This window comes from Notamacropus eugenii, chromosome 4 (genome assembly GCF_028372415.1).
Source record: "Notamacropus eugenii isolate mMacEug1 chromosome 4, mMacEug1.pri_v2, whole genome shotgun sequence".
NCBI classification, from domain to species: domain Eukaryota; kingdom Metazoa; phylum Chordata; class Mammalia; order Diprotodontia; family Macropodidae; genus Notamacropus; species Notamacropus eugenii.
Window position 1 is genome coordinate 109430778 of NC_092875.1, and position 27977 is coordinate 109458754.

At 40.7% G+C, this 27977-nt stretch overlaps 1 long non-coding RNA gene and 1 pseudogene across 1 annotated transcript in view; one reads left to right on the top strand and one right to left on the bottom strand.

Annotated features, from left to right (window-relative positions):
- Positions 1–22453, bottom strand: part of LOC140500485 (uncharacterized) — a 32792-nt gene extending 10339 nt beyond the window's left edge. The window contains exons 1-2 of the long non-coding RNA XR_011965758.1: positions 22364–22453; positions 12919–13037 (exon numbers count right to left, since the gene is read on the bottom strand). This is a non-coding gene — a long non-coding RNA (uncharacterized lncRNA). The remainder of the gene's footprint in view (positions 1–12918; positions 13038–22363) is intronic.
- LOC140498714 (protein RCC2 pseudogene) lies at positions 1100–27966 on the top strand (annotated as a pseudogene).
- Positions 27967–27977: the final 11 nt, after the last annotated feature.

The window sequence follows — 27977 nt, forward strand, 5'->3', positions numbered from 1 at the left end:
TGAAGGAAAAAGAGACCATGGAGGGAAGAGTTGTTATAGGAGTAAATCTGTAAGGAAAGTAAACCTATAAAGGATGGGATGAGTTGATGCAGTGGATAAGGTACTACATTTGGAGTCAGTATGACCTGCGTACAAATCCTGCCCCAGACAATTACTAACGATGTGCCCATGATCAACTCACTTAAACTTTCTTTATCCCAATTTCCTCATCTGACAAACCAGAATAATAGCTCCCAACATACAGAGGTGTAGAAAGAATCAAGTGATTTAACATGTATAAAGTTCTTACAAATCTTAATGCTCTATATAAATGTTAGCTGTAGTAGTACTAGTAGTAGTAGCAGTAGTAGTAGTAGCAGTAGTAGTAGTAGTAGCAGTAAGTAGTAGTAGGAATAGTAGTAGTGGTAGGAATAGAAATATGAGTACTAGTAGTAGTAGTAGTAGTAGCAGTAGTAGTGGTTGTAGTAGGAATCGTAGTAGAGGTAGGAATAGTAATATAAGTAGTAGTAGTAGTAGTAGTAATAGTAGTAGTAGTAGGAATCATAGTAGAGGTAGGAATAGTAATATAAGTAGTAGTAGTAGTAGTAGTAATAGTAGTAGTAGTAGTAGTAGTAGTAGTAATAGTCATAGTAGTAGTAGTAGTAGTAGTAGTAGTACTAGTAGTAGTAGTAGTAGCAGTAGCAGTAATATTAGTAGTAAAAAAGGGAATAAGCTTGTAAAAGGAATATACCTATAAAGTAAGCAAAAAAGTAAATCTTACCAATGGAGTAATGCAGTAAAAAAATAAAAAGTGCAAGTACGCTCCACAAAACCAAGGCATATTCACTCATAGAGACATAGCATGAATGGGAAGATGACATATTGGAAGGGGTCCCACCTAAAGGGCAAACGTGTGGAGAACACAGATCATTGTTGAGGTCTTCAGCCTATTATGGAGTTGTGGTAAGAAATCTTGGTGTGACAGGACCACACATGATCATAGATCCATAGGAAGCCATCGAAGACCAAGAAGATGGAAATCTGTGCAACTTGAGAGTCTACAAGATTGTCCAGGATCCCAGGCAGGTCCCCACATTGACAATAAACACCTTGGAACCACATGTTGCCTACGTACAACGTAGCAGACGTCTTTGCGAAGAGAATCAAAGCAGGAATTGAGAGTGGACCAAGAGAGCTATCAAGACAAGAGGAGCCCTCATCAACTGAAGAGAAACGGTCATGGCAAGGGGAAGGATCAGAAGGGAAAGTCTCAGATGAAGATGAAACTAGGGATTGCTGCCCATTACCCAGAGCAGATGAGATAAAACTGGACAAAGGTAGAAAAAAGACAGAGCTGCCCAGTTATTACTCTTTTATTTTTCTCTGCTTGAGAAACCTTTGAAGAAGAAGGGACAGAATCAAGATGGCTCATTAGCAAATTGGTACCAATTAGGAAACATATACTCTATATTCATAAATTTATACAAATTTATTTCATTAGCAAATTAAGTAAAGATGTCAGACATATCCTTGATGAATTAGAATCGTGGAGCCTAAGAAAAGTACATCCCTGGGAACTGATACAGTTGCTAGGTAAGATTGCTGAACCAGTCACTGATATTTGTAAGACTGTTTAGCAAAGGAAGGCTTTCAGAAGAATAAATACTGTCCTGATATTTTTTTAAAAGGAAAAGAAAGAATGGAAGGGATCTTAATTGGCTTTGAATATTGTGCTTATTATAATAAGATTAATTTCAATATTGTAAATCTGACACTTGTATTTCAGAAATAAAATTCTGAGGTACTATATATTGAGCAGTTTGCCTGGGAAAAGATCTGAGAGGATTAGTGAATTTGTAATGTAAAGAGAGGTAAAGCTTTTGGAATAAGGAGGTGGTCATCCCTTGGTCAAATCCAAAGAATAGTCTGGTGTTCTTTGCTGAAGCCCACATTTTCAGAAGGATGTTGATGGGCAGGACAGTATCCAGATATGGTTAATTTTCATAATAAATAGCTTGTAACACATGATACCTTGAGATTGGCTGAACAAGTGGTTAAAGTGTTTATCCTGGCAAGATTGGAACAGGAAGTAATAGAATAATTCTCTTTAAGTACATGAAAGGCCCAAAATATGCAAGAGAAATTAGATTTGTTTTGTTTGACCCCCAAGGGCAGACCTGAAATCAATGTATACATTAAGCCTAAATTTGAGTTTGAGCTAAAGAAAAATGCTGAAGGAATTGGAGCTATCCAAAAGTGGAATGACTGCCATTGTTGGTAGTGGAAGGTCTTGTTGGAAGTCTTTAACCAGAGGTTGACAGTTAAGTGACAATCATCATATGTTATCAAGTATGTAGTTTGAATTAAGTGGTGACTGGGTTTCTTTTAATTTGGAAATTCTCTGATTCTCCCTTGACAATAACTGCTCATGATAATGAGGCTGTCAACAAAATATTTTGAGAAATTCATTAAGGGAAGCGATGGACACGTTCAGGGGTGAGCCTGCCTTGACCAAGGGACCTTTCAGTCTGTGATTATATGTCATTGAAATAAAATCACATTGGCAGAGAACTGAGGTGGAGAAATTTAGGAAGTTAATTCAAATGGTCAAGTGACCAGTTTTTGATCTTCTATAATTCCTGAAAATGGAACATCACAAAGTTGTGTTGTTGGAATACTTGCAGGAGTGAGTTGTACAATTTGAGGGTTTCCTTGGAGAATACTCAGGAACCTCTGCTTAGTTCATCAGTGCTTTTTTGTATGAGGGAGAAGGTGCTTCTGTCTTTGTGTTGCATGTGAAAAGGCTGGTTCACGAGTTGGGACTCAAAGATGAGTGACTGTGGAGGAGATAAACGTATTGCTCCAAAGAGGCGCCATGTCATTATCAATGTTTGCCATCACATGGTAGTGGTGAAAAGCACTTGTTTACTTAAAATAGAAAAACAGTTGAATTGGCATTCAGGGACTCTTCCCCATTTATTATCAGCAAATGCTAAATAGATGCCTCTTATGTCCTGGTAAGAGTAAGTTAGAGGGGACTGCAAAGCAATAAGAAAACTAACCATACACAAATGGAACACATTTCAAGCAAACATTAGTGGGACAAAATCTGAGGGTTAGCCCTTGGTCTCCTCCAGTCAGGAATAGGGCTCTCAAAGTGCTTTCAGTTCAAGGGGTGTGGCTCTAGGTCTGAGGGTGTCTGGCATTAGACCCACTGCTGACGCCTAGTGGTATAAGTGCAAGTAGCACATAGGAAACTCCCTGAAGCTTGCAACAGTGTAATGGTGGGGCTTGGTTCTTTTCCTGTATGTAGAAATAATAATGGTGATGATAAGAATAACTCCCATTTACGTAGCAATTAACTCTGTGCCAGGCACAATGCTAAGCCCTTGATGAGCAGTTTACAATTACTTCATGTGATTCCCACAACTGGGAGAGGGAGCTGCTATTATCATCCCCATTTTACACTTAAGGCAATAAAGGAAAAATGACTTGTCCAGGGTCACCTGATCAGACAAAGACAAAGCAGGATGTTGTTGGAAATATGTTAGTGTTAAGTGGGGATGGTAGCACCTAATTTTATAGGTGGTGAATTCGGGAACATATATTCATGTTACAATTGTGGTTTCCTTCAGGAACTTCCAGGGGAGGCAGGATAACAGACTGGACTCTGGAACAAGAAAGTCTGAGTTCAGATTCTGCCAATAAAACACACTAGACAGTCAACTTCACCTTTCAATCCTCTGGGCAATATTCTGTCACTATAAACTTCAAGATAATTGCTGATCCTCTGATTGGTAGAAGTTTTCTCCCTGGGCATTGCCTAATCAGCTACCATCAAACAAAGCCAGGCTCCAACAACATGGAGCCTTATAATTTTGAGGCCTCAGATAATGAGTACTCAAATAATGAGTAACATATATTTAGTTTTCTGTATTCGTATACATATGCTTTATTCTACCAGAAGATTTTTCTGACTAAAATAATAGAAATCATAAGACATTTAAATATATGATGGTGTACATACATACACATATGAAATTCATTGGTTCAGTCCTTGGCAATGACTTTATATACCTCTAATTTCTTCTAGTAAATGTGTTTGTGTGTGTGTGTGTGTGTGTGTGTGTGTGTGTGTGTGTGTGAGAAACCATCAATTTCATTTCCCCACACTTTGGATTAAGCACCACTACGAGCAAGACACTGTGCTAATCTCTTAACCAATATTTCCTTTGATCGTCACAACAACTGTAGGATATGGGTATTACTACTTTCATTTTACTGTCTTGCCCAGGACACACCAGTAAACTGCCAGGGGCCAGGTTTGAACTTAGGTAGCCTTGACTCCAGCCCAGCAGCCACCTCATTGCCCTCATTTCATAGAAAAGTAGATTTAGCAGAAAACAAGGAAACATACATTTTACAGAGGATACAAAAAGGAATAGTGATTTTTGGTGTTGTTTTCTCCCATTTCTCCCTGAAATGGATGGGGAGAAGTATTTCACTCCTATATTCATCAATAAATATGGGAAAATGAGAAAGCAAAGGTATTTAATGAGGAAACTTCTTTAACTAAAGAGTCATACACAGGAGCACAAAGACTGCTTTATGTAAGTTAGGATGAAAAAATTATATGTTTTAATAAATATCCCTTCTTGGTTCTTACTGAGAATTTAAAACAGATTTTTAAAAGAAAGCAACCACCCCTCACGTCATTTTAGAAATTTTCTTAGGAAAGAATTGAGATCATTTCTGATTATCTCTCCTGCCAGAAATCTTGAACTCCCCCCCACAGAGTGAGCTGAGTTTAGCAACTGAATATTTATGCAAATGAGAGAAAAAAACGTGACAAAATATATTTTTTTCTTTACTGCTTTTAAAAAGCCTAGGTGGATCTACAGTGTGAGGGGAAGGGGATATTATGATCAAATATGTAATGGAAGAAAAACACATTAACCAAGGAAACTTTTGTCATTACTTCACAATCTCTTGTCTTGTCCTTGAACAGGTGTTAAGAATTTAAATCCATGGAAAGAAAATATGTACATACACATACCTGTGGCAGACTTACATACTGGTGCATGTGTATGTTTATGTATGGATATAGGTAGATACAGTTGTAAATAGAGATTAGATATAGATATGGACATGAATATAGATATACATTTGAGATACAAGTTACATATGAATAGGGATATAAAGATATGCACATGGATATAGATACACATACAGATATGATATAGATAGATACAGATAGAGATATGGATATAGATACAAACAAATATAGATATAGATGTGATATTGACGTGAACATGAATATAAATATACGTGAAGATAGGTATAGGTACAGGTATAGATTGAATATATATATATATATATGGAAATAGGAATGTACACAGGTTAGACAGGGAAATAGATAGGGACTCAGATATAAATATGGATATGAATATTGATACCCTGATATAGATATGTAGATACAGATAGAGATTAGCTATAGATATGGACAAGAATGTAGATATAGATAAATATAGGTAAAGATACAGATTGGACAGAGATATGGAAATAGAAACATGGAGATTAGACTGAGATATATAGATAGGGACATAGACATAGATATGGATATGAATATATGTGCATAGATATAGATATGAATATAGAGATGTAGATAGGGATATGGATATAGATGTTGATAGGTATATAAATAATCTAGGAATGGAAAGAGCTAGCTAATAGGGTAAGTTCAGGAAAACTCATTAACACCAAAATCTTTCAGTGCCCATGTCCCAAGGGAAAACACCACACCTTCTCTCAATCTGTAGGTACTGAAGGTTATGAGTCTAGCCCTGTCTCAACCCTCAGCTGCAGGGGAACATGGAAGGGTAGTAACTTGCTCCTCTGCTCTCCACTAAAGGTCGCTCACCTTGCTGTCTGGCTCACCTTTGTTGATCACCTCAGATACACGGAGGGTTTGGAGCTTCTGTCTCCACTGCTCCCAACTTGGGTGGTGGGGTGTTCCTGGACAGAAGGAAGGTGGTACAACTATGTCTCAAGCCAGGGCCTCAGGCACTGGGGACCTCTAGGAACTGAGTCAGTTCAGCTGCCTGGGTGTTATTCTCCTGGCCTCAGCAAGAGGGGAGGAGGATTCTCACAAGCCATAAAATCTTTAAATCCAGGAGGCCTCTGCTGGGATGTCAAACGCCATGTCACTGTCTTCCCCTGCTTCAACCTCCTCCTCCAAGAATCTCCAGCATCCTTGTAAAACTCCTTCTTGGTCATCACAGAGGTGGAGCACACAAAGGAGAGGATCATGACTGGGGGCCAGGAGTGAGAGACACAGGCTTTTTCCCTCTCTCCATTAACTCCCCCACCCCCAAACTAGGCTTTAAATGCAGAGGGCAGCTTTGGATATTGGGGTTGACCAACTGGGTCCTCATTGGTCAGGAGGAAGTGACTAAACAGCAAACTTCTTACAGCAATCTAAGGCAAAACTTATGGGGGCCACACAGAAATGGCTGTCTGTACAGGATCCAGGTTTGGACAATGGTCTCTGACCCCTGTGCTGGTCACAGTCAACTCATCGACACAGAAGGAAAGCTGTGGAGCTGGAATCGAAATGAGAAGTGGCAGATGGGACATGGTGATACCAAGAGAGTGGAAGCCCCCACATTCATGGAAGTGCTCAGCAAGGAAGTGATGGAGTCCACTGACTGTGGTAGGAAACACACTCTGGCTTTGACAGAAACTGACTTCATGTTTCCATTTGGAGAGAACAAGATGGGGCAACTTCGCCTTGGCAACCAAAACAATGCCATTCTCAGGCCTGCCCAGATAATGTACAATGGCCAGCCAAATACCAAAGTGACTTGTGAGGCTGAATTCAGCATGATAACAGACTGCAAAGAAAACTTCTGCTCTTTTGGGTGCCCTGAATGTGGTCAGCTGGGACACAATTCTGAAGGGAAATTCATTGCTACAGGCTTTCCAGGCTCCTCCAGGCAGTAGACATTGCCAGTGTGCCTTGGAACACAAACAAGACAGATGAGAAGAGATTACTCAGTGAAACGTTGCCCGATGCTCTTATGTGTTGGTCTTCCCAAGGTTGCATTTTATACGCAAATTCAACATTGACTACGTTTTTACTGTATGATCTCCAAAGCTTTACTGACTCCCTTTCTCTCTTTTCTCCCTTCTCCCAACCCAAATGTCCAGCTAAAATATTGCTTCTTAGTTGACGACTTAGCATTCCTAAAAAAAGAAAAACAAAAAACAAAAAAAACCTTCCAAGAGCATCATTGTAAAAATCCCCACTTCCAAGAATGTCACTGTAAAAAAAGAATCCCTCTTTCAAACGCATCCTCCTGTTCCACATGTAAACAGATTCCTGAGAGGCTCTTTGCAACTAAATACACCTACTCATGCAAGTTTTGCTTTCATATTGACTCCAACAGTGACATTTTCCAGGGCTGGCTATTGTGCTAACAGCCTAACAACTGAATTTTTATCTAGTTTCCAAAGTACTAACCTTTGTCTAGAACAGGCATTTAATCATAGAAACAACAGGAGCCTTTTCTAAAGCTTTAAAACAAAGAATTGATCTACAGCTAAATACATGGCCGCCAATATCCTGTGATGTTGAAGGGATGCTGAAAGAATCCTGAACTCACAATCATGTTCCTCTTTGCCACCTGAACGATTTCAGCCTTTTATTTTTCCCAGTCACAGAATCAATATTGGAAGGAAAACCCCAAGTTCCTCTGAAATAATTCATATAACTCATCAACAAAGAGACTCTTCAACAATACCCCCAATGGACCAGAAGAGCAAGGACAGGGAGTCTCTGAGGTTTCCTCCTTCCACAGTGCTTATACAGAACCCACTCCTCGATTGCTCCTCAGAGGTGCCCTTACCTACCTGTCCACCTCCACCTCCACTAACCAATGCTTTGTCCCTCCTCCCTTTGATGCAGCAGAAGCAGCTCAGCCACCCCCACCTCCTGGCCCCTGGTCTCAGCTGCCATTGCACCTCTACTGCTTCCCCAACTACAGCCCCAGCCACTGCACAGCCTCCACTGCTGCCATGACCATGTCGGCCCCCTCTCAGGTGCAGCAGAACTACCACCAGGACTTGGAAGCTGCCATCAACTGATAGATCAAATGGGAAATCTACGCCTCCTATGTCTAAATCTCCATGTCTTACTACTTACACCAAGATGATGTAGCATTGATGAAATTTGTGAAGTACTTCCTCTACCAGTCTCAAGAGGAAAGGGAGCATGCTGAGAAGCTGATGAAACTCCAGAACCAGCTTGGTAGCCCATCTTCCTGCAACACATCAAGAAGTCACACCAAGGTGACTGAAAGGGTGGGCTGAATGCAGTGGTATGTGCTTTGCACTTGGAAAAAAATGTCAATCAATCATTACTGGAATTGCACAAGCTGACAAATGACAAGAATGACCCCATGTATGTGATTTCATCGAAACCCACTATGGGACGAACAGGTAAAGTCCATCAAACAACTGGGTGATCAAGTGGCCAACCTGGGCAAGATGGGGGCCCCAGATTCTAGCACAGAGGAATATCTTTTTGACAAGCACACTCTTGGGCACAGTGACAATGAGAGCTAAGCCAGCCTGGCTTCCCACACACCTGGGAAATGTGGGCATGACTTTTAATGCCTTTCAGTGCACGCATATTTTGGTTATCTGGCCGTACTTTCTACCAAAAAACTACCACCATATACATCTCAGTAAAGTGACTAGGTAATAAGAAAAAAAAAGTAAAACAAACAAAAAAAATGAAAAACAATCCTAATATCCCCAATCAATGCTTATCTCAGACCTTTCAATATCACCAAAATGATGAAGATCACCCAGGATGACCTGAAGAATCCCATTGCATTTTGGACACCACTCATTACTAGAAAGCTTTCTCTTTGCTTGGAGCTGAAAACTCTACAATTTATTCCCTAAGGTAAGTGGATTTTGATTCTGAAGACTCTGTTCATGTTGCAATCATGTCTGGGAAGGGGTTAATACATGAACACTTGGAGCTTAGTTGAGTTTCTCTGGTTTCTGGTTGTCCCTTAGGGGAATAGGGAAGGCTGTGAATGGGACATAGACCTGGCAAATTTTCATATGATAAGGCTATGTTAAAGCAGGGAGTAGGGTATTTATCAGTAGATAGAGTGTTGAGCCTGGGATCGGAAGACCTGAGTACAAATTCAGCCTCAGACCCTACCAGCTCTATCACCCTGAACAATTCACTTAATCTTCACTTTCCTTAATCCACTGGGGTTTGGAAATGGCAAACCACTCCATTATTTTTGCCAAGAAAATTCCATGGACTGTATGGTCCACATGCCCATAGTCAGATACAAGTGAGCAGCACCCAGAAGAGTTATAGCAGAGAACACAAAGAGCTGAGAAAATGTGGGCCCGGGCTCAAGTCTGAGATCTTACACTTACTAGCTGGGTGACCTTTCTGGGCCTTGAGTCTCTAATATTGAAAACTGACAGGTTGAATAAGAGAGCTTAAGAACTCTTACACATTTTACAACTCTAAAATTTCTTTAAATTCTTAACTGAGCAATTGAATACTACATTCCTGCTATGGAATTCTCTTGGTTTTAAGTAGATCTAACAAGGGTAGGTGTCCTGTTTTCTCTTTAGTAGAATATTTCCCTTCCCACCTATGTCTGCAGATTCCCTTGATTCCCTTACCTAAGCTCCCTAGCAGAGGACAGCATTGTCAGGGCATCAGAAATCCTATGCTTTCACCTGCTGAACTCACAATAGTTTGTCCTTGGTGATAAGACAGGTGTCATGTCTAAAGAATTTCTTTTCTTTTCAGCCTCAGAAGAGCCAGGGAACAAGTCATTATCAGGTCTGCATCTCTACTGAATATATGAAAATCTTATCTCTGAAGATTTTTCCACATTTTATGTCTGTTGAGGTATTATCGGTACATTGTGTCAGAGTGAAATATTTCCAGGTTCCTGCAATGGTTTATTATTAAAATGAAAATTCCTAGAAGACAGAAGAGACCTTGGGTGAGAGAGTAGATTACACTTGAAAGAATTTAACATGATGTTGTGGTGGAATGGACTTTAGGGGTTATGGAAGTCAACGCTTATTTGAAAAATGAAGAAATTTTCTCCAAAAAACCAAAAATTTTAATATTTGCAAATGTTTTCCTTCTAACAATCATGTTGAGCTGCTAATGACATTGTTTTCATGCTACAGATGAGAAAATTAAACCTGGGTATTTGAGCCCAAATCCAAGTTCTGCAAACCAGGTAGTAGGGAAGGATGACTCCAAACCTCAAAGTGGAGAAATACCTTTCTGAATGTCATATGGTACTTTAATAGCTGGAATCTAGAATTCAAGGACAAGCTTCTGATATGCAATCAAGTGTTGTCGCCACTGACCTACACAGACTTCCACTGACAAAGGCTTCCTAGCTGCATTTAGTTTTCATAAATAATATTTGTTTAATTGAACTGAATTGAACTGAGTTCAGCAAATATTTTTCATCATGTCTTCCTTCATTCAACAGGCAGCTGATTCATTTCTATTCTGTGGATGAAAGCTATGCTTGCATTTGTTCTGATCAGTATGTTGATGGATAACATTTGTAGATCTGACCAAGGCCTTTGACACTGTTACTGGTGAGGGATTAAGGAAAGTTAAGTCAAAATTTGATTGCCCAAAGAAGTTCAACAATATTGTATGTCAATTTTGTGATGGCATGTTTGCTCTGGTTCTGGACAATGGACAAAGCTCTCGTGACTTCCTAGTCACCAGTGGAGTGAAACAGGGCTGTCTGCTTCTTCCCATGCTTATTAGCATGATGTTTTCCGCCATGTTGAGTAATGCTTTCAATGAGGATTAGCACGACCTCAAGGTCTACTACTGTACTGATGGCAAATTCTTCAATTTGAAAAGACTAAAAGCCAAGACCAAAGTGGAGGGAGTTTTGGAGCATTATTTTCTGTTTTCAGATGATTGTGGACTCAGTGCTGCCTCTGAAGCTGAGATGCAACAAAGCATGGATCAATTCTCTGTTGCTTGTGCTAATTTTGGCCTATTAATTAATACCAAAGAAACACAGGTGTTCCATCAGGCACCACCACACTATCTGTACATGAAAGCATCAGTTACAACAAATGGAGGAGTTTTGAAAGCTGTGAATAAGTTCGCTTCTCTTGGTACTGTACTTTCCAAGGATGAACGCATTGACAATGAGGTTGATGCACACATTTCTAGAGTTCGCTCAGTGTTCGGGAGGCTCTGAAGAAAAGTTTGGGAGAGAAGAGGTATCAGACTGACTACCACGCTGAAAGTCTACAGAGCCATTGTGATGACCTCATTGTTGTGTGCTTCTGAAACAAGGAAAGTCTACCAGTGCCATGCCAAGAAACTGAATCATTTCCATTGGAATTATCTTAGGAAGATTCTGAGGATCACATGGCAGGATAAGGTAGGAGATACTGGAGTCCTTGCTAGAACTGAATTACCAAGTATTCAAACTATGCTTGAGAGGGTGCAACTCTGATGGGGTGGCCTAGATGTTTGAATGCCAAATGTTAGCTTGCCAAAATGATTATTATATGGAGATTTCACATGGGACAGGAGATCACATGGTGGCCACAGGGAATGATATCAGTACACTCTCAAAAACTGTGGATTTATCTATGCAACATTGGAGACACTGGCACAGGACGGCTCAGCATGGTAGGCCCACATCAGAAAGGGTGCCGTACGCTTTGAGCAAAGCAGGATTGAGGCAGCACAAAGCAAATGCAGGAAGCAGAAATTTGGAATATTCACCTCAAATATTCACATGGACTCTCTGAGTCCCACCTGTAGCAGAGCATTGTCAGTTCATATTGGTGTATTCAGCCACAGTCAGACACACTAAAATTCCATTTCATCTTGGAAATTGCATCCAAAAAAAACAAAAAAACCCAAAAAACCAAAGTCATAAAAACTAAAAAAGAAAAAGCCTTCTTCCAAGAGCATCCTTTTAAAATTCCCCACTTTGAAGAATGTCACTATAAAAAAAGAATCCCTCTTCTAAAGGGATCCTCCTGCTCCACATGGAAAAAGATTCTAGAGAGGCTCTTTGCAGCTAAATACACCTACTCATGCAAGTTTTCCTTTCATATTGACTCCAACAGTGACATTTTCCAGGGCTAGCTATTGTGCTAACAGCCTAACGACTGAATTTTCATCTAGTTTCCTATGTACTAAGTTTTGTCTAGAACAGGTATTTAATCATTGAAACAACATGAGACTTTTCTAAAGCTTTAAAACCAAGAATTGACCTACAGCTAAATATATGGCCTCCAATATCCTGTGATGTTGAAGGGATGCTGAAAGAACCATGAACTCACAATCCATGCTCCTCTTGGCCAGGTAAATGATTTCAAACTTTTATTTTTCCAGAGTCGCAGAATCAATATTGGAAGGAAAACTCCAGGTTCCCTTGAAATAATTCATATAACTCATCAACAAAGAGACTCTTCAACAATACTCCCAATGGACCAGAAGAGTAGGGAAAGGGAGTCTCTGAGGTTTCCTACTTCCACAGTGCTTATACAGAACCCACTCCTCCATTTTTCCCCAGAGGTGCCCTTACCTACCTGTTCACCTACACCTCCAATAACCAACACTTCCTCCCTCCTCCCTTTGATTCAGCAGAAGCAGCTCACCTGCCCCGAGCTCCTGGATCCTGGCTTCAGCTGCCATAGCTGCCTCTACAACTTCCCCAACTTCAGCCCCAGCCACTGCACAGCCTCCACTGCTGCCATGACAACAATCGGCCTCCTCTCAGGTGCAGCAGAACTACCACCAGGACTTGCAAGCTGCCATCAACTGCTAGATCAAACGGGAACTCTATGCCTCCCATGTCTATCTCTCCATGTCTTACTACTTACACCAAGATGATGTATCATTGAAGAACTTTGTGAAGTACTTCCTCTACCAGTCTCAGGAGGAAAGGGAGCAGGCTGAGTAGCTGATGAAACTCCAGAACCAGCTTGGCAGCCCCATCTTCCTGCAACACATCAAGAAGTCACACCAAGGTGACTGAAAGAGTAGGCTGAATGCAGTGGAATGTCCTCTGTACTTGGAAAAAAATGTCAGTCAGTCATTACTGGAATTGTACAAGTTAACAAATGACAAGAATGACCCCATTTATGTGATTTCATTGATACCCACTATGGGACGAACAGGTAAAGTCCATCACACAACTGGGTGGTCACGTGGCCAACCTGGGCAAAATGGGCACCCCAGATTCTACCACAGAGGAATATCTTTTTGACAAGCACATCCTTGGGGACAGTAACAATGAGAGCTCAGCCAACCTGGCTTCCCCCACATCTGGGAACTGTGTGCATGACCCTTCCTATCTTTCAGTGCACGTATATTTTGGTTATCTAGCCATAAGTTGTACCAAAAAATTACCACATTTACATCTCAATGAAGTGACTAGTTTCTCATGCAAAAAAAAAAAAAAAACTAATATCAAGCCAATATCCCTAATCGATGCTTATCTGAAACCTTTAAAGATCACCACAATGATGATCACCCAGGATGACCTCAGGAATCTCATTGCATTTTGGACAGCCCTCATTACTAGAAAGTCTTCTCTTTGCATGGAGCTGAAAACTCTACAATTTATTCCCTGAGGTAAGGGGATTTTCTTTCTGAAGACCCTGTTCTTATGCAATCATGTCTGGGGAAGGGGTGAATACATGAACACTTGGAGCTTATTTGATTTTCTCTAGTTTCTGGTTGTCCCTTAGGGGAATAGGGAAGGCCATGAATGGGATATATACCTGGTCAATTATCCTATGATAAGGCTGTATCAAATCGGGGAGTAGGGCATCTATCAGTACATAGAGAGTTGAGTCTGGGATCAGAAGACCTGAGTACAAATTCAACCTCAGGCCCTACCAACTCTATCACCCTGGGCAATTCACTTAACCTCCAGTTTCCTTAATCTACTGGGGTTTGGAAATGGCAAACCACTCCATTATTTTTGCCAAGAAAACCCCAAAGACTGTATGGTCCACATGGCCACAGTCAGACACAAGTGAACAATAGCAAGAAGAGGTAGAGCAGAGAACACAAGGAGCTGAGAAAGTGTGGGCCCAGGCTCACGTCTGAGATCTTACACTTACCCTCTAGGTGACCTTTCTGGGCCTTGAGTCTTTAATATTCAAAATTGACAGGTTGAATAAGAGATCTTAAGGATTCTTTCACATTTTACAAGTCTAAAATTTCTTACACTTCTTCACTGAGCAATTAAATACTACAGTTCTGCTGTGGAATTCTCTTGGTTTTAAATAGATCTAACAATGGTAGGTGTCCTGTTTTCTCTTTAGTAGAATATTTCCCATGCCACCTGTGTCTGTAGATTCCCTTGATACCCTTACTTAAGCTACCTACCAGAGGACAGCATTTTCAGGGCATTAGGAATACTATGCTTTCACCTGCTGAACTCACAATAGTTTGTGCTTGGTGACAAGACAAGTATCATGACTTAAGAATTTCTTTTCTTTTCAGCCTCAAAAGAACCAGGGGACATGTCATTATCAGCTCTGAATCTCTGCTGAATATATAAAAATCTTGTCTCTGAAGATTTATCCACATTTTATATCTATTGAGATATTGTTGGTACGTTGTGTCAGAGTGAAATATTTCCAGGTTCCTGCAGAGGTCAATTATGAAAATAAAAATTACTAGAAGCCAGAAGAGACCTTGGGTGAGAGAACAGATTACACTTGAAAGAAATTTAACACCATAGTGTGGTGGTATGGACATTAAGGGTTATCTCAGTCAACTCTTATTTGAAAAATGAAGAAATTTTCTACAAAAAAAACATAAATTTTAATATTTGCAAACTTTGTCCTCCTAACAATCATGTTGAGCTTCCAATGTCATTGTCTTCATGCTGCAGAAGATGAGAAAATTAAACCTGGGTATTTGAGCCCAAATCTAAATTCTGCAAACCAGCTCCTAGGGAAGAATGACTCCAACCCTCAAAGTGGAGAAATGTCTTTCTGAATGTCACATGGTACTTTAACAGCTGGGATCCAGAATTCAAGGACAGGCTTCTGCTATGCAATCAAATGTTCTCTCCACTGACCTACACAGACTTCCATTGACAAAGGCATCCTGGCTACATTGAGGTTGCATGATTGATATTTCTTAAATTGAACTGAATTGAACTGAGTTGAGCAAATACTCTTCATCATGTCTTGTTTCATTCAACAGGCAGCTGATTCATTTCTATTCTGTTGATGAAAATTATGCTTCCATTTGTTCTGATGAGTATGTTGATGGATACCATTTGTAGATATGACCAATGCCTTTGACACTGTTACTGGCGAGGGATTAAGGAAAGTTATGTCAAAATTTGATTGCCCAAAGAAGTTCATCAATATTTTATATCAATTTCACCATGGCATGTTTTCCTTGCTTCTGGACAATGGGCAAAGCTCTCAGGACTTCCCACTCACCGGTGGAGTGAAACAGGGCTGTATACTTGTTCCCATGCTTATTAGCATGATGTTTTCAACCATGTTGACTAATGTTTTCAATGAGGATGAGCATAACCTCAAGGTCTACAACTGTACTGATGACAAGTTCTTCAATTTGAAAAGGCTACAAGCCAAGAACAAAGTGGAGGGAGTGTTGGAGCATAATTTTCAGTTTGCAGATGATTGTGTACTCGATGCAGCCTCTGAAGGTGAGATGCAACAAAACACGGATCAATTCTCTGTTGCTTGTGCTAATTTTGGCCTAATAATTGATGCCAAAAAACACAGGTGCTCCATCAGCCACCTCCACACTATTTGTAAGTGAAACCATTGGTTACAACAATTGGAGAAGTTTTGAAAGCTGTGAGTAAGTTCACTTATCTTGGTAGTGTACTTTCCAGGGATGAACACATTGACAATGAGGTGGATGCGCACATTGACAGAGCTAGCTCAGTGTTTGGAAGGCTCTGAAGAAAAGTTTGGGAAAGAAGAGGTATCAGACTGACGACCAAACTTAAACTCTACAAAGGCATTGTGATGACCTCATTGTTGTGTCCTTGTGAAACAAGGAAAGTCTACCAGTGCCTTGTCAAGAAACTGAATCGCTTCCATTGGAACTATCTTAGGAAGATTCTGAGGATCACCTGGTAGGATAGGTTAGGAGACACTTAAGTCCTTGCTAGAATTCAATTACCAAGTATTCAAACTATGCTTGAGAAGGTGCAACTCTGATGGGCTGGCCAAGATGTTTGAATGCATAACGTTGACTTGCCAAAAAGACTTTTTTATGGAGAATTTGCAAGAGGCAGGAGATCGCATGGTGGCCTGAAGGAATGATGCCAGGACACTCTCAAGAACTTTGGATTTGACTGTGCAACATTGGAGACACTGGAAGAGGACGACTCAGCATGGCATGCCCACATCAGAAAGGGTGCTGTGCACTTTGAGCAAAGCAGGCTAGAGACAGCACAAAGCAAACACAGGATGCGGAAATTTGGAATATTTACCCCAAATATTCACATGGACTCTCTGTGCCCCACCTGTGGTAGAGCATTCTGAGCTCATATTGGTGTGATCAGCACAGTCAGACACATTGAAATTCCACTTTATCTTGGAAATTCCATCCAGAAACAAAAACGAACAAAAACCCCCCAAAAACAAAGAAACATAAATAAAACAAATAAACAAAAACCTTCCAAGAGATCCTTGCAAAAATCCCCACTTCCAAGAATGTCACTCTAAGACAAGAATCCCTGTTCCAAAAGCATCCTCCTGCTCCACACGGAAACAAATTCCAGAGAAGCTCTTTGCAACTAAATACACCTACTCCTGCAAGTTTTGCTTTCATATGAACTCCGACAATGACATTTTCCAAGGCGAGCTCTTGTGCTAACAGCCTAACAACTGAATTTTTATCTAGCTGCCTAAGTACTAAGTTTTGTCTAGAATAGGTATTTAATCATACAAACAACACTGGCCTTTTCTAAAGCTTTAAAACCAAGAATTGACCTACAGCTAAAGACATGGCCACCAATATCCTGTGATGTTGAAGGGATGCTGAAAGAATCCCAAACTCACAATCCATGCTCCTCTTTGCCAGCTAAATGATTTCAACCTTTTATTTTTCCGTAGTCACAGAAGCAATATTGGAAGGAAAACCCCAAGTTCCTCTGAAATACTTCATACAACTCATCAACAAAGAAACTCTTCAACAATACTCCCAACCGACCAGAAGAGCAGGGAAAGGGAGTCTCTGAGGTTTCCTATATCAACAGTGCTTATACAGAACCCGCTGCTCCATTTCTATCCAGAGCTGCCATTACCCACTTGTCCACCTACACCTCCACTGACCAACACTTAGTCCATCCTCCCTTCCATGCAGCAGAAGCAGCTCAGCCACCCCCAGCCCCTGGTCCCTGGCTTCAGCTGCCTTTGCTACCTCCACCACCTGCTCAACTTCAGCCCCAGCCACTACACAGCCTCCACCCCTGCCATGACCACATTGGCCCATTCTCAGATGAGGCAGAACTACCACCAGGATTTGGAGGCCACCATCAAACACTATATCAAACAGGAGCTCTACTATTCCTATGTCTAACTCTCCATGTCTTACTACTTTGACCAAGATGATGTAGCGCTGAAGAACTTTGCAAAGTATTTCCTCTACCAGTCCCAGTAGGGGAAACTCCAGAACCAGCTTGGCAGCCCCATCTTTCTGCAAGACATCAAGAAGCCACACCAAGGTGACTGGGAGAGTGGGCTGAAAGTAATGGAGTGTGCTCTGCACTTGGAAAAAAATCTCAGTCAGTCATTACTGAAATTGCACAAGCTAACAACTGACAAGAATGACCCTCATTCATGTGATTTCATTGCAATCCACTACTTAGGAGAACAGGTAAAGTCCATCACACAACTGGGTGATCCCGTAAACAACCCGGGCAAAATGGGGGCCCCAGATTCTGGCATGGAGGAATGTCTTTTTGACAAGCACAGCCCTGGAGACAGTGACAATGAGAGCTAAGTCATACCTGACTTCCCCCAGACCTGGGAACTGTGGGCATGACTCTTACTGTATTTCAGTTCATGCATGTGTTGGTTATCTGGCCAGAATTTGTACCAAAAAACTACCACCATTTACATCTCAATAAGGTGACTAGTTACTAATGGAACAAGAAAAAAAAAAAAAGAAAAAGAAAAAGAAAAACAAGCCAATATCCCCAATCAATGCTTATCACAAATCTTTAAAAATCACCACAATGATAAAGATCACCCAAGATGACCTGGAGAATCTCACTGCATTTTGGACAGCCCTCATTATTAGAAAGACTTCTCTTTGCATGGAGCTGAAAACTCTCCAATTTATTCCTTAAGGTAAGTGGATTTTGTTTCTGGAGCACCCTGTTCATATGCAATCATGTTTGGGGAAGGAGTGAATACATTAACATTTGGAGCTTAATTGATTTCTCTGGTTTCTGCTTGTCCCCTAGGGGGACAGGGAAGGCTGTGAATGGGATATAGACCTGGTCAATTTTCATATGATAAGGCTAAATTAAAGCAGGGAGTAGGGGATCTATCAGGAGATAGAGTGTTGAGCCTGGGATCAGAAGACCTGAGTACAAATTCAGCCTCAGACCCTACCACCTCTATCAACCTGGGCAATTCATTTAACCACCATTTGCCTTAATTCACTGGGGTTAGGAAACAACAAACCACTCCATTGCCTTTGCCAAGAAAACCTCATGGACTGTATGTTCCACATGGCCACAGTCAGACACAAGTGAAAAATACCAAGAAGAGGTATAGCAAAAATTACAAAGAGGTGAGAAGGAGTGGGCTCAGGCTCAAGTTTGGGATCTTACAGTTACTGCCTGGGTGAACTTTCTCGGCCTTGAGCCTTTAATATTCAAAATTGGCAGGTTGAATAAGAGATCTTAAGGACTCTTTCACATTTTACAAGTCTAAAATTTCTTTCACTTCTTAACTGAGCAATTAAATATTACATTCCTGCTATAGAACTCTCGTGGCTTTAAGTAGATCTACAATGGTAGGTGTCACGTTTTCCCTTTAGTAGAATATTTCCCATGCCACCTGTGTCTGCAGATTCCCTTGATTCCCTTATTGAATCTCCCTAGCAGAGGAGAGCATTGTCAGAGCATTAGGAATCCTGTGCTTACACCTGCTAAAATCACAATAGTTTGTCCTTGGTGATAAGGCAGGTATCATATCTTAAGAATTTCTTTTCTTTTCAGACTCTAAAGAGCCAGGGGACATGTCATTATCAAGTCTGAATCTCTGCTGAATACATGAAAATCTTGTCTCTGAAGATTTATCCACATTTTGTATCTATTGAGATATAATCGGTACATTGTGTCAGAGTGAAATATTTCCAGGTTCTTGCAATGGTTGATTGAAAAAATAAAAAATACTAGAAGCCAGAAGAGACCTTGGGTGAGAGAAGAGACTACACATGAAAGAAATTTAACACCACAGTGTGGTGGAATGGACTTTAGTGGTTACCTAAGCCAACCTTATTTCAAAAATGCAGAAATTTTCTCCAAAACACCATAAATTTTAATATTTGAAAATTTGTCCTCTCAACAATCATGTTGAGCTGCTAATGCTGTCGTCTTCATGCTACAGATAAGAAAATTAAAGCTTGGTATGTGAACCCAAATCCAAGTTCTGCAAACTGGCTCCTAGGGAAGGATGACTCCAATCCTCAAAGTGGAGAAATGTCTTTCTGAATGTCACATGGTGCTTTAATAGCAGGGATCCAGAATTCAAGCACAGGCTTCTGATATGCAATCAGATGTTCTCTCCATTGACCTACACAAACTTTCATTGACAAAGGCTTCCTGGCTTCATTTAGTTTGCATAGTTAATATTTGTTTAATTGAACTAAATTGAACTGAGTTCAGCAAATATTCTTCATCATGTCTTGCTTCATTCAAAAGGCACCTGATGCATTTCTATTCTGTGGATGAAAACTATGCTTGCATTTGTTATGATGAGTATGTTGATGGATACCATTTGTAAATCTGAACAAGGCCTTTGACACTGTTACTGGTGAGGCTTATGGAAAGTTATGTCAAAATTTGATTGCCCAAAGAAGTTCATCAATATTGTATGTCAATTTCACGATGGCACATTTGCCCTGGTTCTGGACAATGGACAAAGCTCTCGTGACTTCCCAGTCACTATTGGAGTGAAACAGGGCTGTGTGTTTGTGCCAATGATTATTAACAGGATGTTGTCAGCCATGTTGACTAATGCTTTCAGTGAGGATGAGCATGGCATCAAGGTCAACTACCATACTGATGGTAAGTTCTTCAATTTGAAAAGGCTGCAAGACAAGACCAACGTGGAGGGAGTGTTGATGCATGATTTTCTGTTTCAGATGATTGTGCACACAATGCAGCCTTTGAAGCTGAGATGCAACAAAGCATGGATCAATTCTCTGTTGCCTGTGCTAATTTTGGCCTAATAATTCATACCAAGGAAACACAGGTGCTCCATCAGCCACCACCACACTATCTGTACATGGAACTATAAGTTATAACAAATGGAGAACTTTTGAAAGCTGTGAATAAGTTCACTTATCTTGGTAGTGTACTTTCAGGGATGAACACATTGACAATGAGGTTGATGCACACACTGACAGAGCTTGCTCAGTGTTTGGAAGGCTCTGAAGAAAAATTTGGGAGAGAAGAGGTATCAGACGCACTACCAAATTGAAAGTCTGCAGAGCTATTGCGCTGACCTCATTGTGGCGTGCTTGTGAAACATGAACAGTTTACCAATACCATGCCAAGAAACTGAATTGCTTCCATTGTAACTGTCTTAGGAAGATTCTGAGGATCACCTGGCAGAATAAGGTAGCAGACATTGAAGACCTTCCTTGAGCTGAGCTGCCAAATATTCAAACTATGCTTCCGAGGGTGCAACTGTGAAGAGCTGGCCAAGATGTGTGAATGCAAAATGTTAGCTTCCCAAAAATACTATATTATGGAGAATTCTCATGGGGCAGGAGATCAAATGGTGGCCAGAAGAAACGATACCAGAACACTCTCAAGAACTTTAGATTTGACTGTGCAACATTGGAAACACTGGAAGAGGACCACTCAGCATGGCATGCCCACATCAGAAAGTGTGCTGTGCACTTTGAGCAAAGCAGGTAGAGACAGCACAAACCAAACACAGGATTCAAAAATTTGGAATGTTTACCCCAAATATTCACATGGACTCTCTGTGCCCCACCTGTGGTAGAGCATTTGGAGCTCATATTGGTGTGATCAGCCACAGTCAGACACATTGAAATTTCACTTTATCTGGAAAATTACATCCAGAAACAAAAAAAAAACGAAAACAAAAACCCAAAAACAAAGACACATAAACAAACAAACAAAAACCTTCCAAGAGATCCTTGTAAAAATCCCCACTTCCAAGAAAGTCACTCTAAGATAAGAATCCCTCCTCCAAAAGCATCCTCCTGCTCCACACGGAAACACATTCCAGAGAAGCTCTTTGCAACTAAATACACCTACTCATGCAAGTTTTGCTGTCATATGAACTCCAACAGTGACATTTTCCAGGTCTAGCTATTGTGCTAACAGCCTAACAATTGAATTTAATCTACTTTCCTAAGTGCTAAGTTTTATCTAGAACAGGCATTTAATCATAGCAACAACACTGGCCTTTTCTAAAGCTTTAAAATCAAGAATTGACCTACACCTACATACATGGCTGCCAATACATGTGATGTTGAAGGGATGCTGAAAGAACCCTGAACTCACAATCATGCTCCTTTTGAACAGCTAAACGATTTCAACCTTTTATTTTTGCCAAGTCACAGAGTCAATATTGGAAGGAAAACCCAAAGTTTCTTCGAAATAATTCATATAATTCATCAACAAAGAGACTCTTCAACAATACACCCAATCGACCAGAAGAGCAGGGAAAGGGAGTCTCTGAGGTTTCCTCCTTCCACAGTGCTTATACAGAACCCACTCCTCGATTTCTTCCCAGAGCTGCCCTTACGTACCTGTCCACCTACACCTCCACTAACCAACACTTCGTTCCCTCCTCCCTTTGATGCAGCAGAAGCAGCTCAGCCACCCCCACCTCCTGGCCCCTGGCCTCAGCTGCCATCGCTGCCTCTACCACTTCCCCAACTTCAACCCCACCCACTGCACAGCCTCCACTGCTGCCATGACCACATCAGCCCCCTATCAGGTGCAGCAGAACTACCACCAGGACTTGGAAGCAGCCATCAACTGCTAGATCAAAAGGGAACTCTATGCCTCCCATGTCTAACTCTCCATGTCTTACTACTTACACCAAGATGAAGTAGCATTGAAGAACTTTGGGAACTACTTCCCCTACCAGTCTCAGGAGGAAAGACAGCATGCTGAGAAGCTGATGAAACTCCGGAACCAGCTTGGCAGCCCCATCTTCCTGCAAGATATGAAGAAGCCACACCAAGGTGACTGAAAGAGTGGGTTGAATGCAGTGGAATACGCTCTGCACTTGGAAAAAAATGTCAATCACTCATTACTGGAATTGCACAAGCTGACAAATGACAAGAATGACCCCATTTATGTGATTTCATCTAAACCCACTATTTGGATGAACAGGTAAAGTCCATCAGACAACTGGGTGATCACATAGCCAACCTTTGCAAAATGGGCACCCCAGATTCTAGCACAGAGGATTATCTTTTTGACAAGCACACCCTTGGGCACAGTGACAATGAGAGCTAAGCCAACTTGGCTTCCCCACATCTGGGAACTGTGTGCATGACCTTTCCAATCTTTCAGTGCACGTATATTTTGGTTATCTGGCCATAAGTTTTACCCAAAAATTACCACCATTTACATCTCAATAAAGTGACTAGTTACACATCCAAAAAAAAAATGAATATAAAGCCAATATCCCCAATCGATGATTATCTTAAACCTTTGAAGATCACCACCATGATGAAGATCACCTAGGATGACCTGAGGAATCTCATTGCATTTTGGACAGCCCTCATTATTAGAAAATCTTCTCTTTGTATGGAGCTGAAAACTCTACAATTTATTCCCAAGGTAAGGGGATTTTCTTTCTGAAGACCCTGTTCTTATGCAATCATGTGTGGGGAAGAAGTGAATACATGAACACTTGGACCTTATTTGATTTTCTCTGGTTTCTAGTTGTCCATTAGGGGAATTGGGAAGGCTGTGAATGGGATATAGACCTGGTCAATTTTCATATGATAAGTCTATGTCAAAGCAGGGAGTAGTGTATCTATCAGTACATAGAGTGTTGAGCCTGGGATCGGAAGACCTGAGTACAAATTCAGCCCCAGACCCTACCAGCTCTATCACCCTGGGCAATTCACTTAACCTCCATTTTCCTCAATCCACTGGGGTTTGGAAATGGCAAACCAATCCATTATCTTTGCCAAGAAAACCCCATGGATTGTGTGGTCCACATGGCCACAGCCAGATACAAGTGAACAATACCAAGAAGACGTATAGCAGAAACCACAAAGAGCTGAGAAGGAGTGAGCCTTGGCTCAAGTCTGGGATCTTACACTTACTAGCTGGCTGACCTTTCTGGGCCTTGAGTCTTTAATATTCAAAATTGGCAGGTTGAATAAGATATCTTACAGACTCTTTCACATTTTACAAGTCTAAAATTTCTTATAACTCTTAACTAAGCAATTGAATACTCGAGTTCTGGAATGGAATTCTCTTGGCTTTAAGTAGATCTGCAATATTAGGGGTCACATTTTTTCTTTAGCAGAATATTTCCCATGCCACCTGTGTCTGCAGATTCCCTTGATTCCCTTATTGAATCTCCCTAGCAGAGGAGAGCATTGTCAGAACATTAGGAATCCTATGCTTACACCTGCTAAAATCACAATAGTTTGTCCTTGGTGAGAAGACAGGTGTCATGTCTTAAGAATTTGTTTTCTTTTCAGCCTCAGAAGAGGCAGGGAGCACATCATTATGGGATCTGAATCTCTGCTGAATATATGAAAATCTTGTCTCTGAAGATTTATCCACATTTTATGTCTATTGAGGTATTATCGGTACATTGTTTCATAGTGAAATATTTCCAGGTCCCTGAAATGGTTGATTATAAAAATAAAAAAGACTAGAAGCTAGGAGAGGCCTTGGGTGAGAGAAGAGATTACACCTGAAAGACATTTAACACCATATTGAGGTGGAATGGACTTTAGGGGTTATCTAAGTCAACCCTTATTTGAAAAATGAAGACATTTTCTCCAAAAAGCCATCAATTTTAATATTTGCAAACTTTTTCCTGCCAACTATCATGTTGAGCTTCTAATATCATTGTCTTTCATGCTATATATGAGAAAATTAAACCTCAATATTTGAGCCCAAACCCAAGTTGCGCAATCTAGATCCTAGGGAAGGATGTCTCCAACCCCCAAAGTAGAGAAATACCCTTCTGAATGTCACATGAGACTTGCCCAGGATCACACAGAGTAACTGGCAGAGCAGGTATTTGAATGAGTCTCTTTAGGTCCCAAGTCCAGTCTTCTTTCTGCTTTAATACCTTTTTTGGGCCTTAGTTTAATCATCTGTAAACTGGAAGTAATAATTTCTGCCTTACATTTTTCACAAGGCAGTTATGAATAAGCCATTTTTATAAACTGTAGAGAGATATATAGCATGTGAACTTTGCTTTTATAGCTTTTAATATTCCTGTGCTGTAGCATCTAATCCCTCTCAATTTTCCCCCTTTCCTAATGCTCGTCTATAACTTCCAAATACCCAGATTCCTGCTTAAGGACTCATCTGAGTGGAAAACATGGAGGACAGAAGCAAAGCTAAAACCTTGAAGGCTATTCAGAAGCCTCATGCTGAAGGGTTATACTTGCTTTGCTTCACCTAAGAAGACAGAACTAAAAACAACTGAAAGAAATTGCAAACAGGCAGATTGAGGAGAAATATTAGGGAAATTTGAGTGGAAATTTAAGTGAAATGAGTCACCTCCTCAGGTTATAACAATTTCCCTGTCAATGGAAGCATTTAAGTAGAAATGGGATGACCACTTACTGGGGAATCTATAGAGGAAACAGGATAGGCTGCTCAGGGGTAGAGTGGTGTAGGCTACCTCTGTGATGACATTCAATGTAAGGGTCTATTGTTCCAAGAATGGAGAGCCCCTGTCCCTAAGTCACTGGTCATATGGCAGAGGAGATACTCAACCAATCAACATTCCTTCCGTACCTATCATGCACTTTAAACAGTGCTCAACTCTGAGCATAAAAAGGAAAAAATAGAAAGAGTCCTGCCATCAAGGAGCACACATAGACAAATAAGAATTTACAATACAAAGCATCATATGCCATGGGTCAAATGAGTGGCAAAGACAGTGTTTCCAGCAGGGTAGCAATTTAGCAAAGCCTAGCAGAATTGTTTTCAGGTGATCAAAGAGAGGAGAGATCCCTTTCAGCTGAGATCATCAGAGAAGTCTTCATGGAAGAAGTAAAATTGGAGTTGGACCTGGTATAAAAGTATCATGTTTGTTTCAGTTGAATGACAAGGGTAGAAGCCAGGTAGCAAAAGGTGAAAAGTAAGGATCGGACTTGGAAAGTTTCATTGGGGAAAATCTTCGTGGATGAGATTTGAATTGACTTTTCAAAAATGGATAGGATTTAGAAATGCAAAGATTTGGGGGAGCTGGAAAAGAAAGTTTTGCAAGTGAAAAAAATGCAGAGTGGAGAAAGTACAAGACAAAGCTCAGTGAATAAATTTGGCTAAACCAAAGGCTATATGTAAGAGAGAAAGAAGCCTGGAATGGTTCAGAGATGAGAACTGATAATCAGGATCTGATCAAAGAACTCACATATGAAGGGCAGCTTAGGCTACCAGGGGAAATACTTACAATACGATGAATAATTATAGTTTGCATTCCTGTAACTCTTTCAAGAGAGGACAGATGGAGAGATAAACGATACATACATACATCCTGTGCCAAGTGCTAGTGATACAAATACAATTAAAAAGAAAGCGTGTGCCTTCAAGGGGCTTCCATTCCAGCCTGTGAAGAGAATATATAAAAGCAAGCTGGGAAGTGGAGGAGGAGAAAGTACATGCTGGTTGGTGGGGAAGGCTTTATAGTTACAATGTACGTTGGCACTTATCGTTTTCATCTGCGCCTAGTAGTAACTGTGAATCTCTATCTGATATACAGGGAAGCCTTGAGACATGACTATGTCCAAATAGGGCAAATGCCAGTCCTATCCCACCTTGAAATTCAATAAATTCAGTTAATTATTTATTCAGTACCTATTGTGTAAAGATAACTATACTTGGTTCTAGCACACATACAAATTGGGAAAGACCAGTATGCTGAGTAAGGGAGGTGATCATTCTGTCTTCCTCCACACCAGTCATAATACAGCTGGTTGATTGTGCCTAGTTCTCTGCATCACATAACACAAAGACCTCAGATGAGTTGGGTCATGTCCAGAGAAATGTGACTAGGATGGTAAGGGAACTGAAAGCCTTACTACATGACTGGCTAAAGGAATTGGAGATGTTTAGACTGCAGAAAAGAAGACCAAATTAGATGAAGAAACAGGGATCTTCAAATCTATTAAGGGCTGTCATGCAGAAGACAAATCAAAGTTTTCTTTTACTTGCCCCTAGAAGGCAAAACTAGGACTACTGAGTAGAATTCATAAGGAAGAATACATTGGAAAAACATAAAAGTTTCCTAAATGTGAGTGTCATGCTTAAGTGGACTAAGCTGTTTTGTAAGTTAGTGTGGGAGTTCTCCATGAGTGGGAGCGTTCAAGCACAGGCTGTCTGCTCACCTGTTAAAGTAGCTATAGATGAGAGCTTTGCTTTAGGCAGGGGCTAGACAAGACTATCTCCAAAGTGTCTTCCAACTCCTCAGGGAGTTTGTAATCCAGCAGGGGATTCCATTTCCACACATTATATAATACAAAATTATGCTTAAAGAAGCATTCTAATTAACAAATTTCTTTGTAAGAGTTGATGAAGTAGAAAGAGTGCTCAACTTCAAATCTGAGAAGATCCGAGTTTGAATCCAGGTACTGCCAGTTACTTTCTAGCAACAGGCAAGTCATGTAGCTGTCTGAGATTCAGTTTCCTTATCTTTAAAATGGGGGTGATAATATCATACTCCCTGTGTCCCAAGGCTATTGTAAAGAAAGGCTTGGTAAAAGATAAAGTTTTACTATATACTCAAGAATTATTCTTGGTGACAAGGATCTAACATTTTGACCTGTCCATGGTTTTCCCTTTGCTTCCTTAGGTAGAGGACAGAATCTGTGTGAGAAGCTTCTGTGCTCCTGTGATCAGTGTATGGCTGCTGAGTGTATGGCTGCTGCAAACTTCAATGAGAGTCACAGGTTCTGGAGTAGATCCAGGTGCCAGGAGAATGGAGCACTGTGTGAAGACAGTCACCATGAATGGCCTTTGCCTCCCACTGGTTTAGAAACCAGGAGCTTAAGCTCTGAAGAAAACAGCAATGAAGAGTCTGTTCCTTCCCTCGCAGGGAGTTTCAGAAGAAAGAAGAGATTCTTGGGAAAGCCATTTGACAATGCTGTTTCCAGGCCAGCCCACGGACAATTATTTGTTTCTTTCATCAGTGAAAAACACCATAAACAGGTCATCTAGATCTATATTATTCCAAATTTAAACTCTCTAAAGCCTAGGATGGCTCACCTGTTGAATCATAATAATGACTCTTCTACATTTCCCCCCACAGGTGTGATGGGAAAATTGATTGAGAAAGTAAAGAAGATGCTTTGAAAGTTAGAATTCCTACACACACATGAGACCTCATTATTACCCGACTTCTTAGAATGCAAGATCAGAGGGGTCTGGATGTACCTCTTTGTCTGATTTGTACTGAATGTATTGTATCATGGAAATTAAATAAAAATTCAAATTCATTGTGTT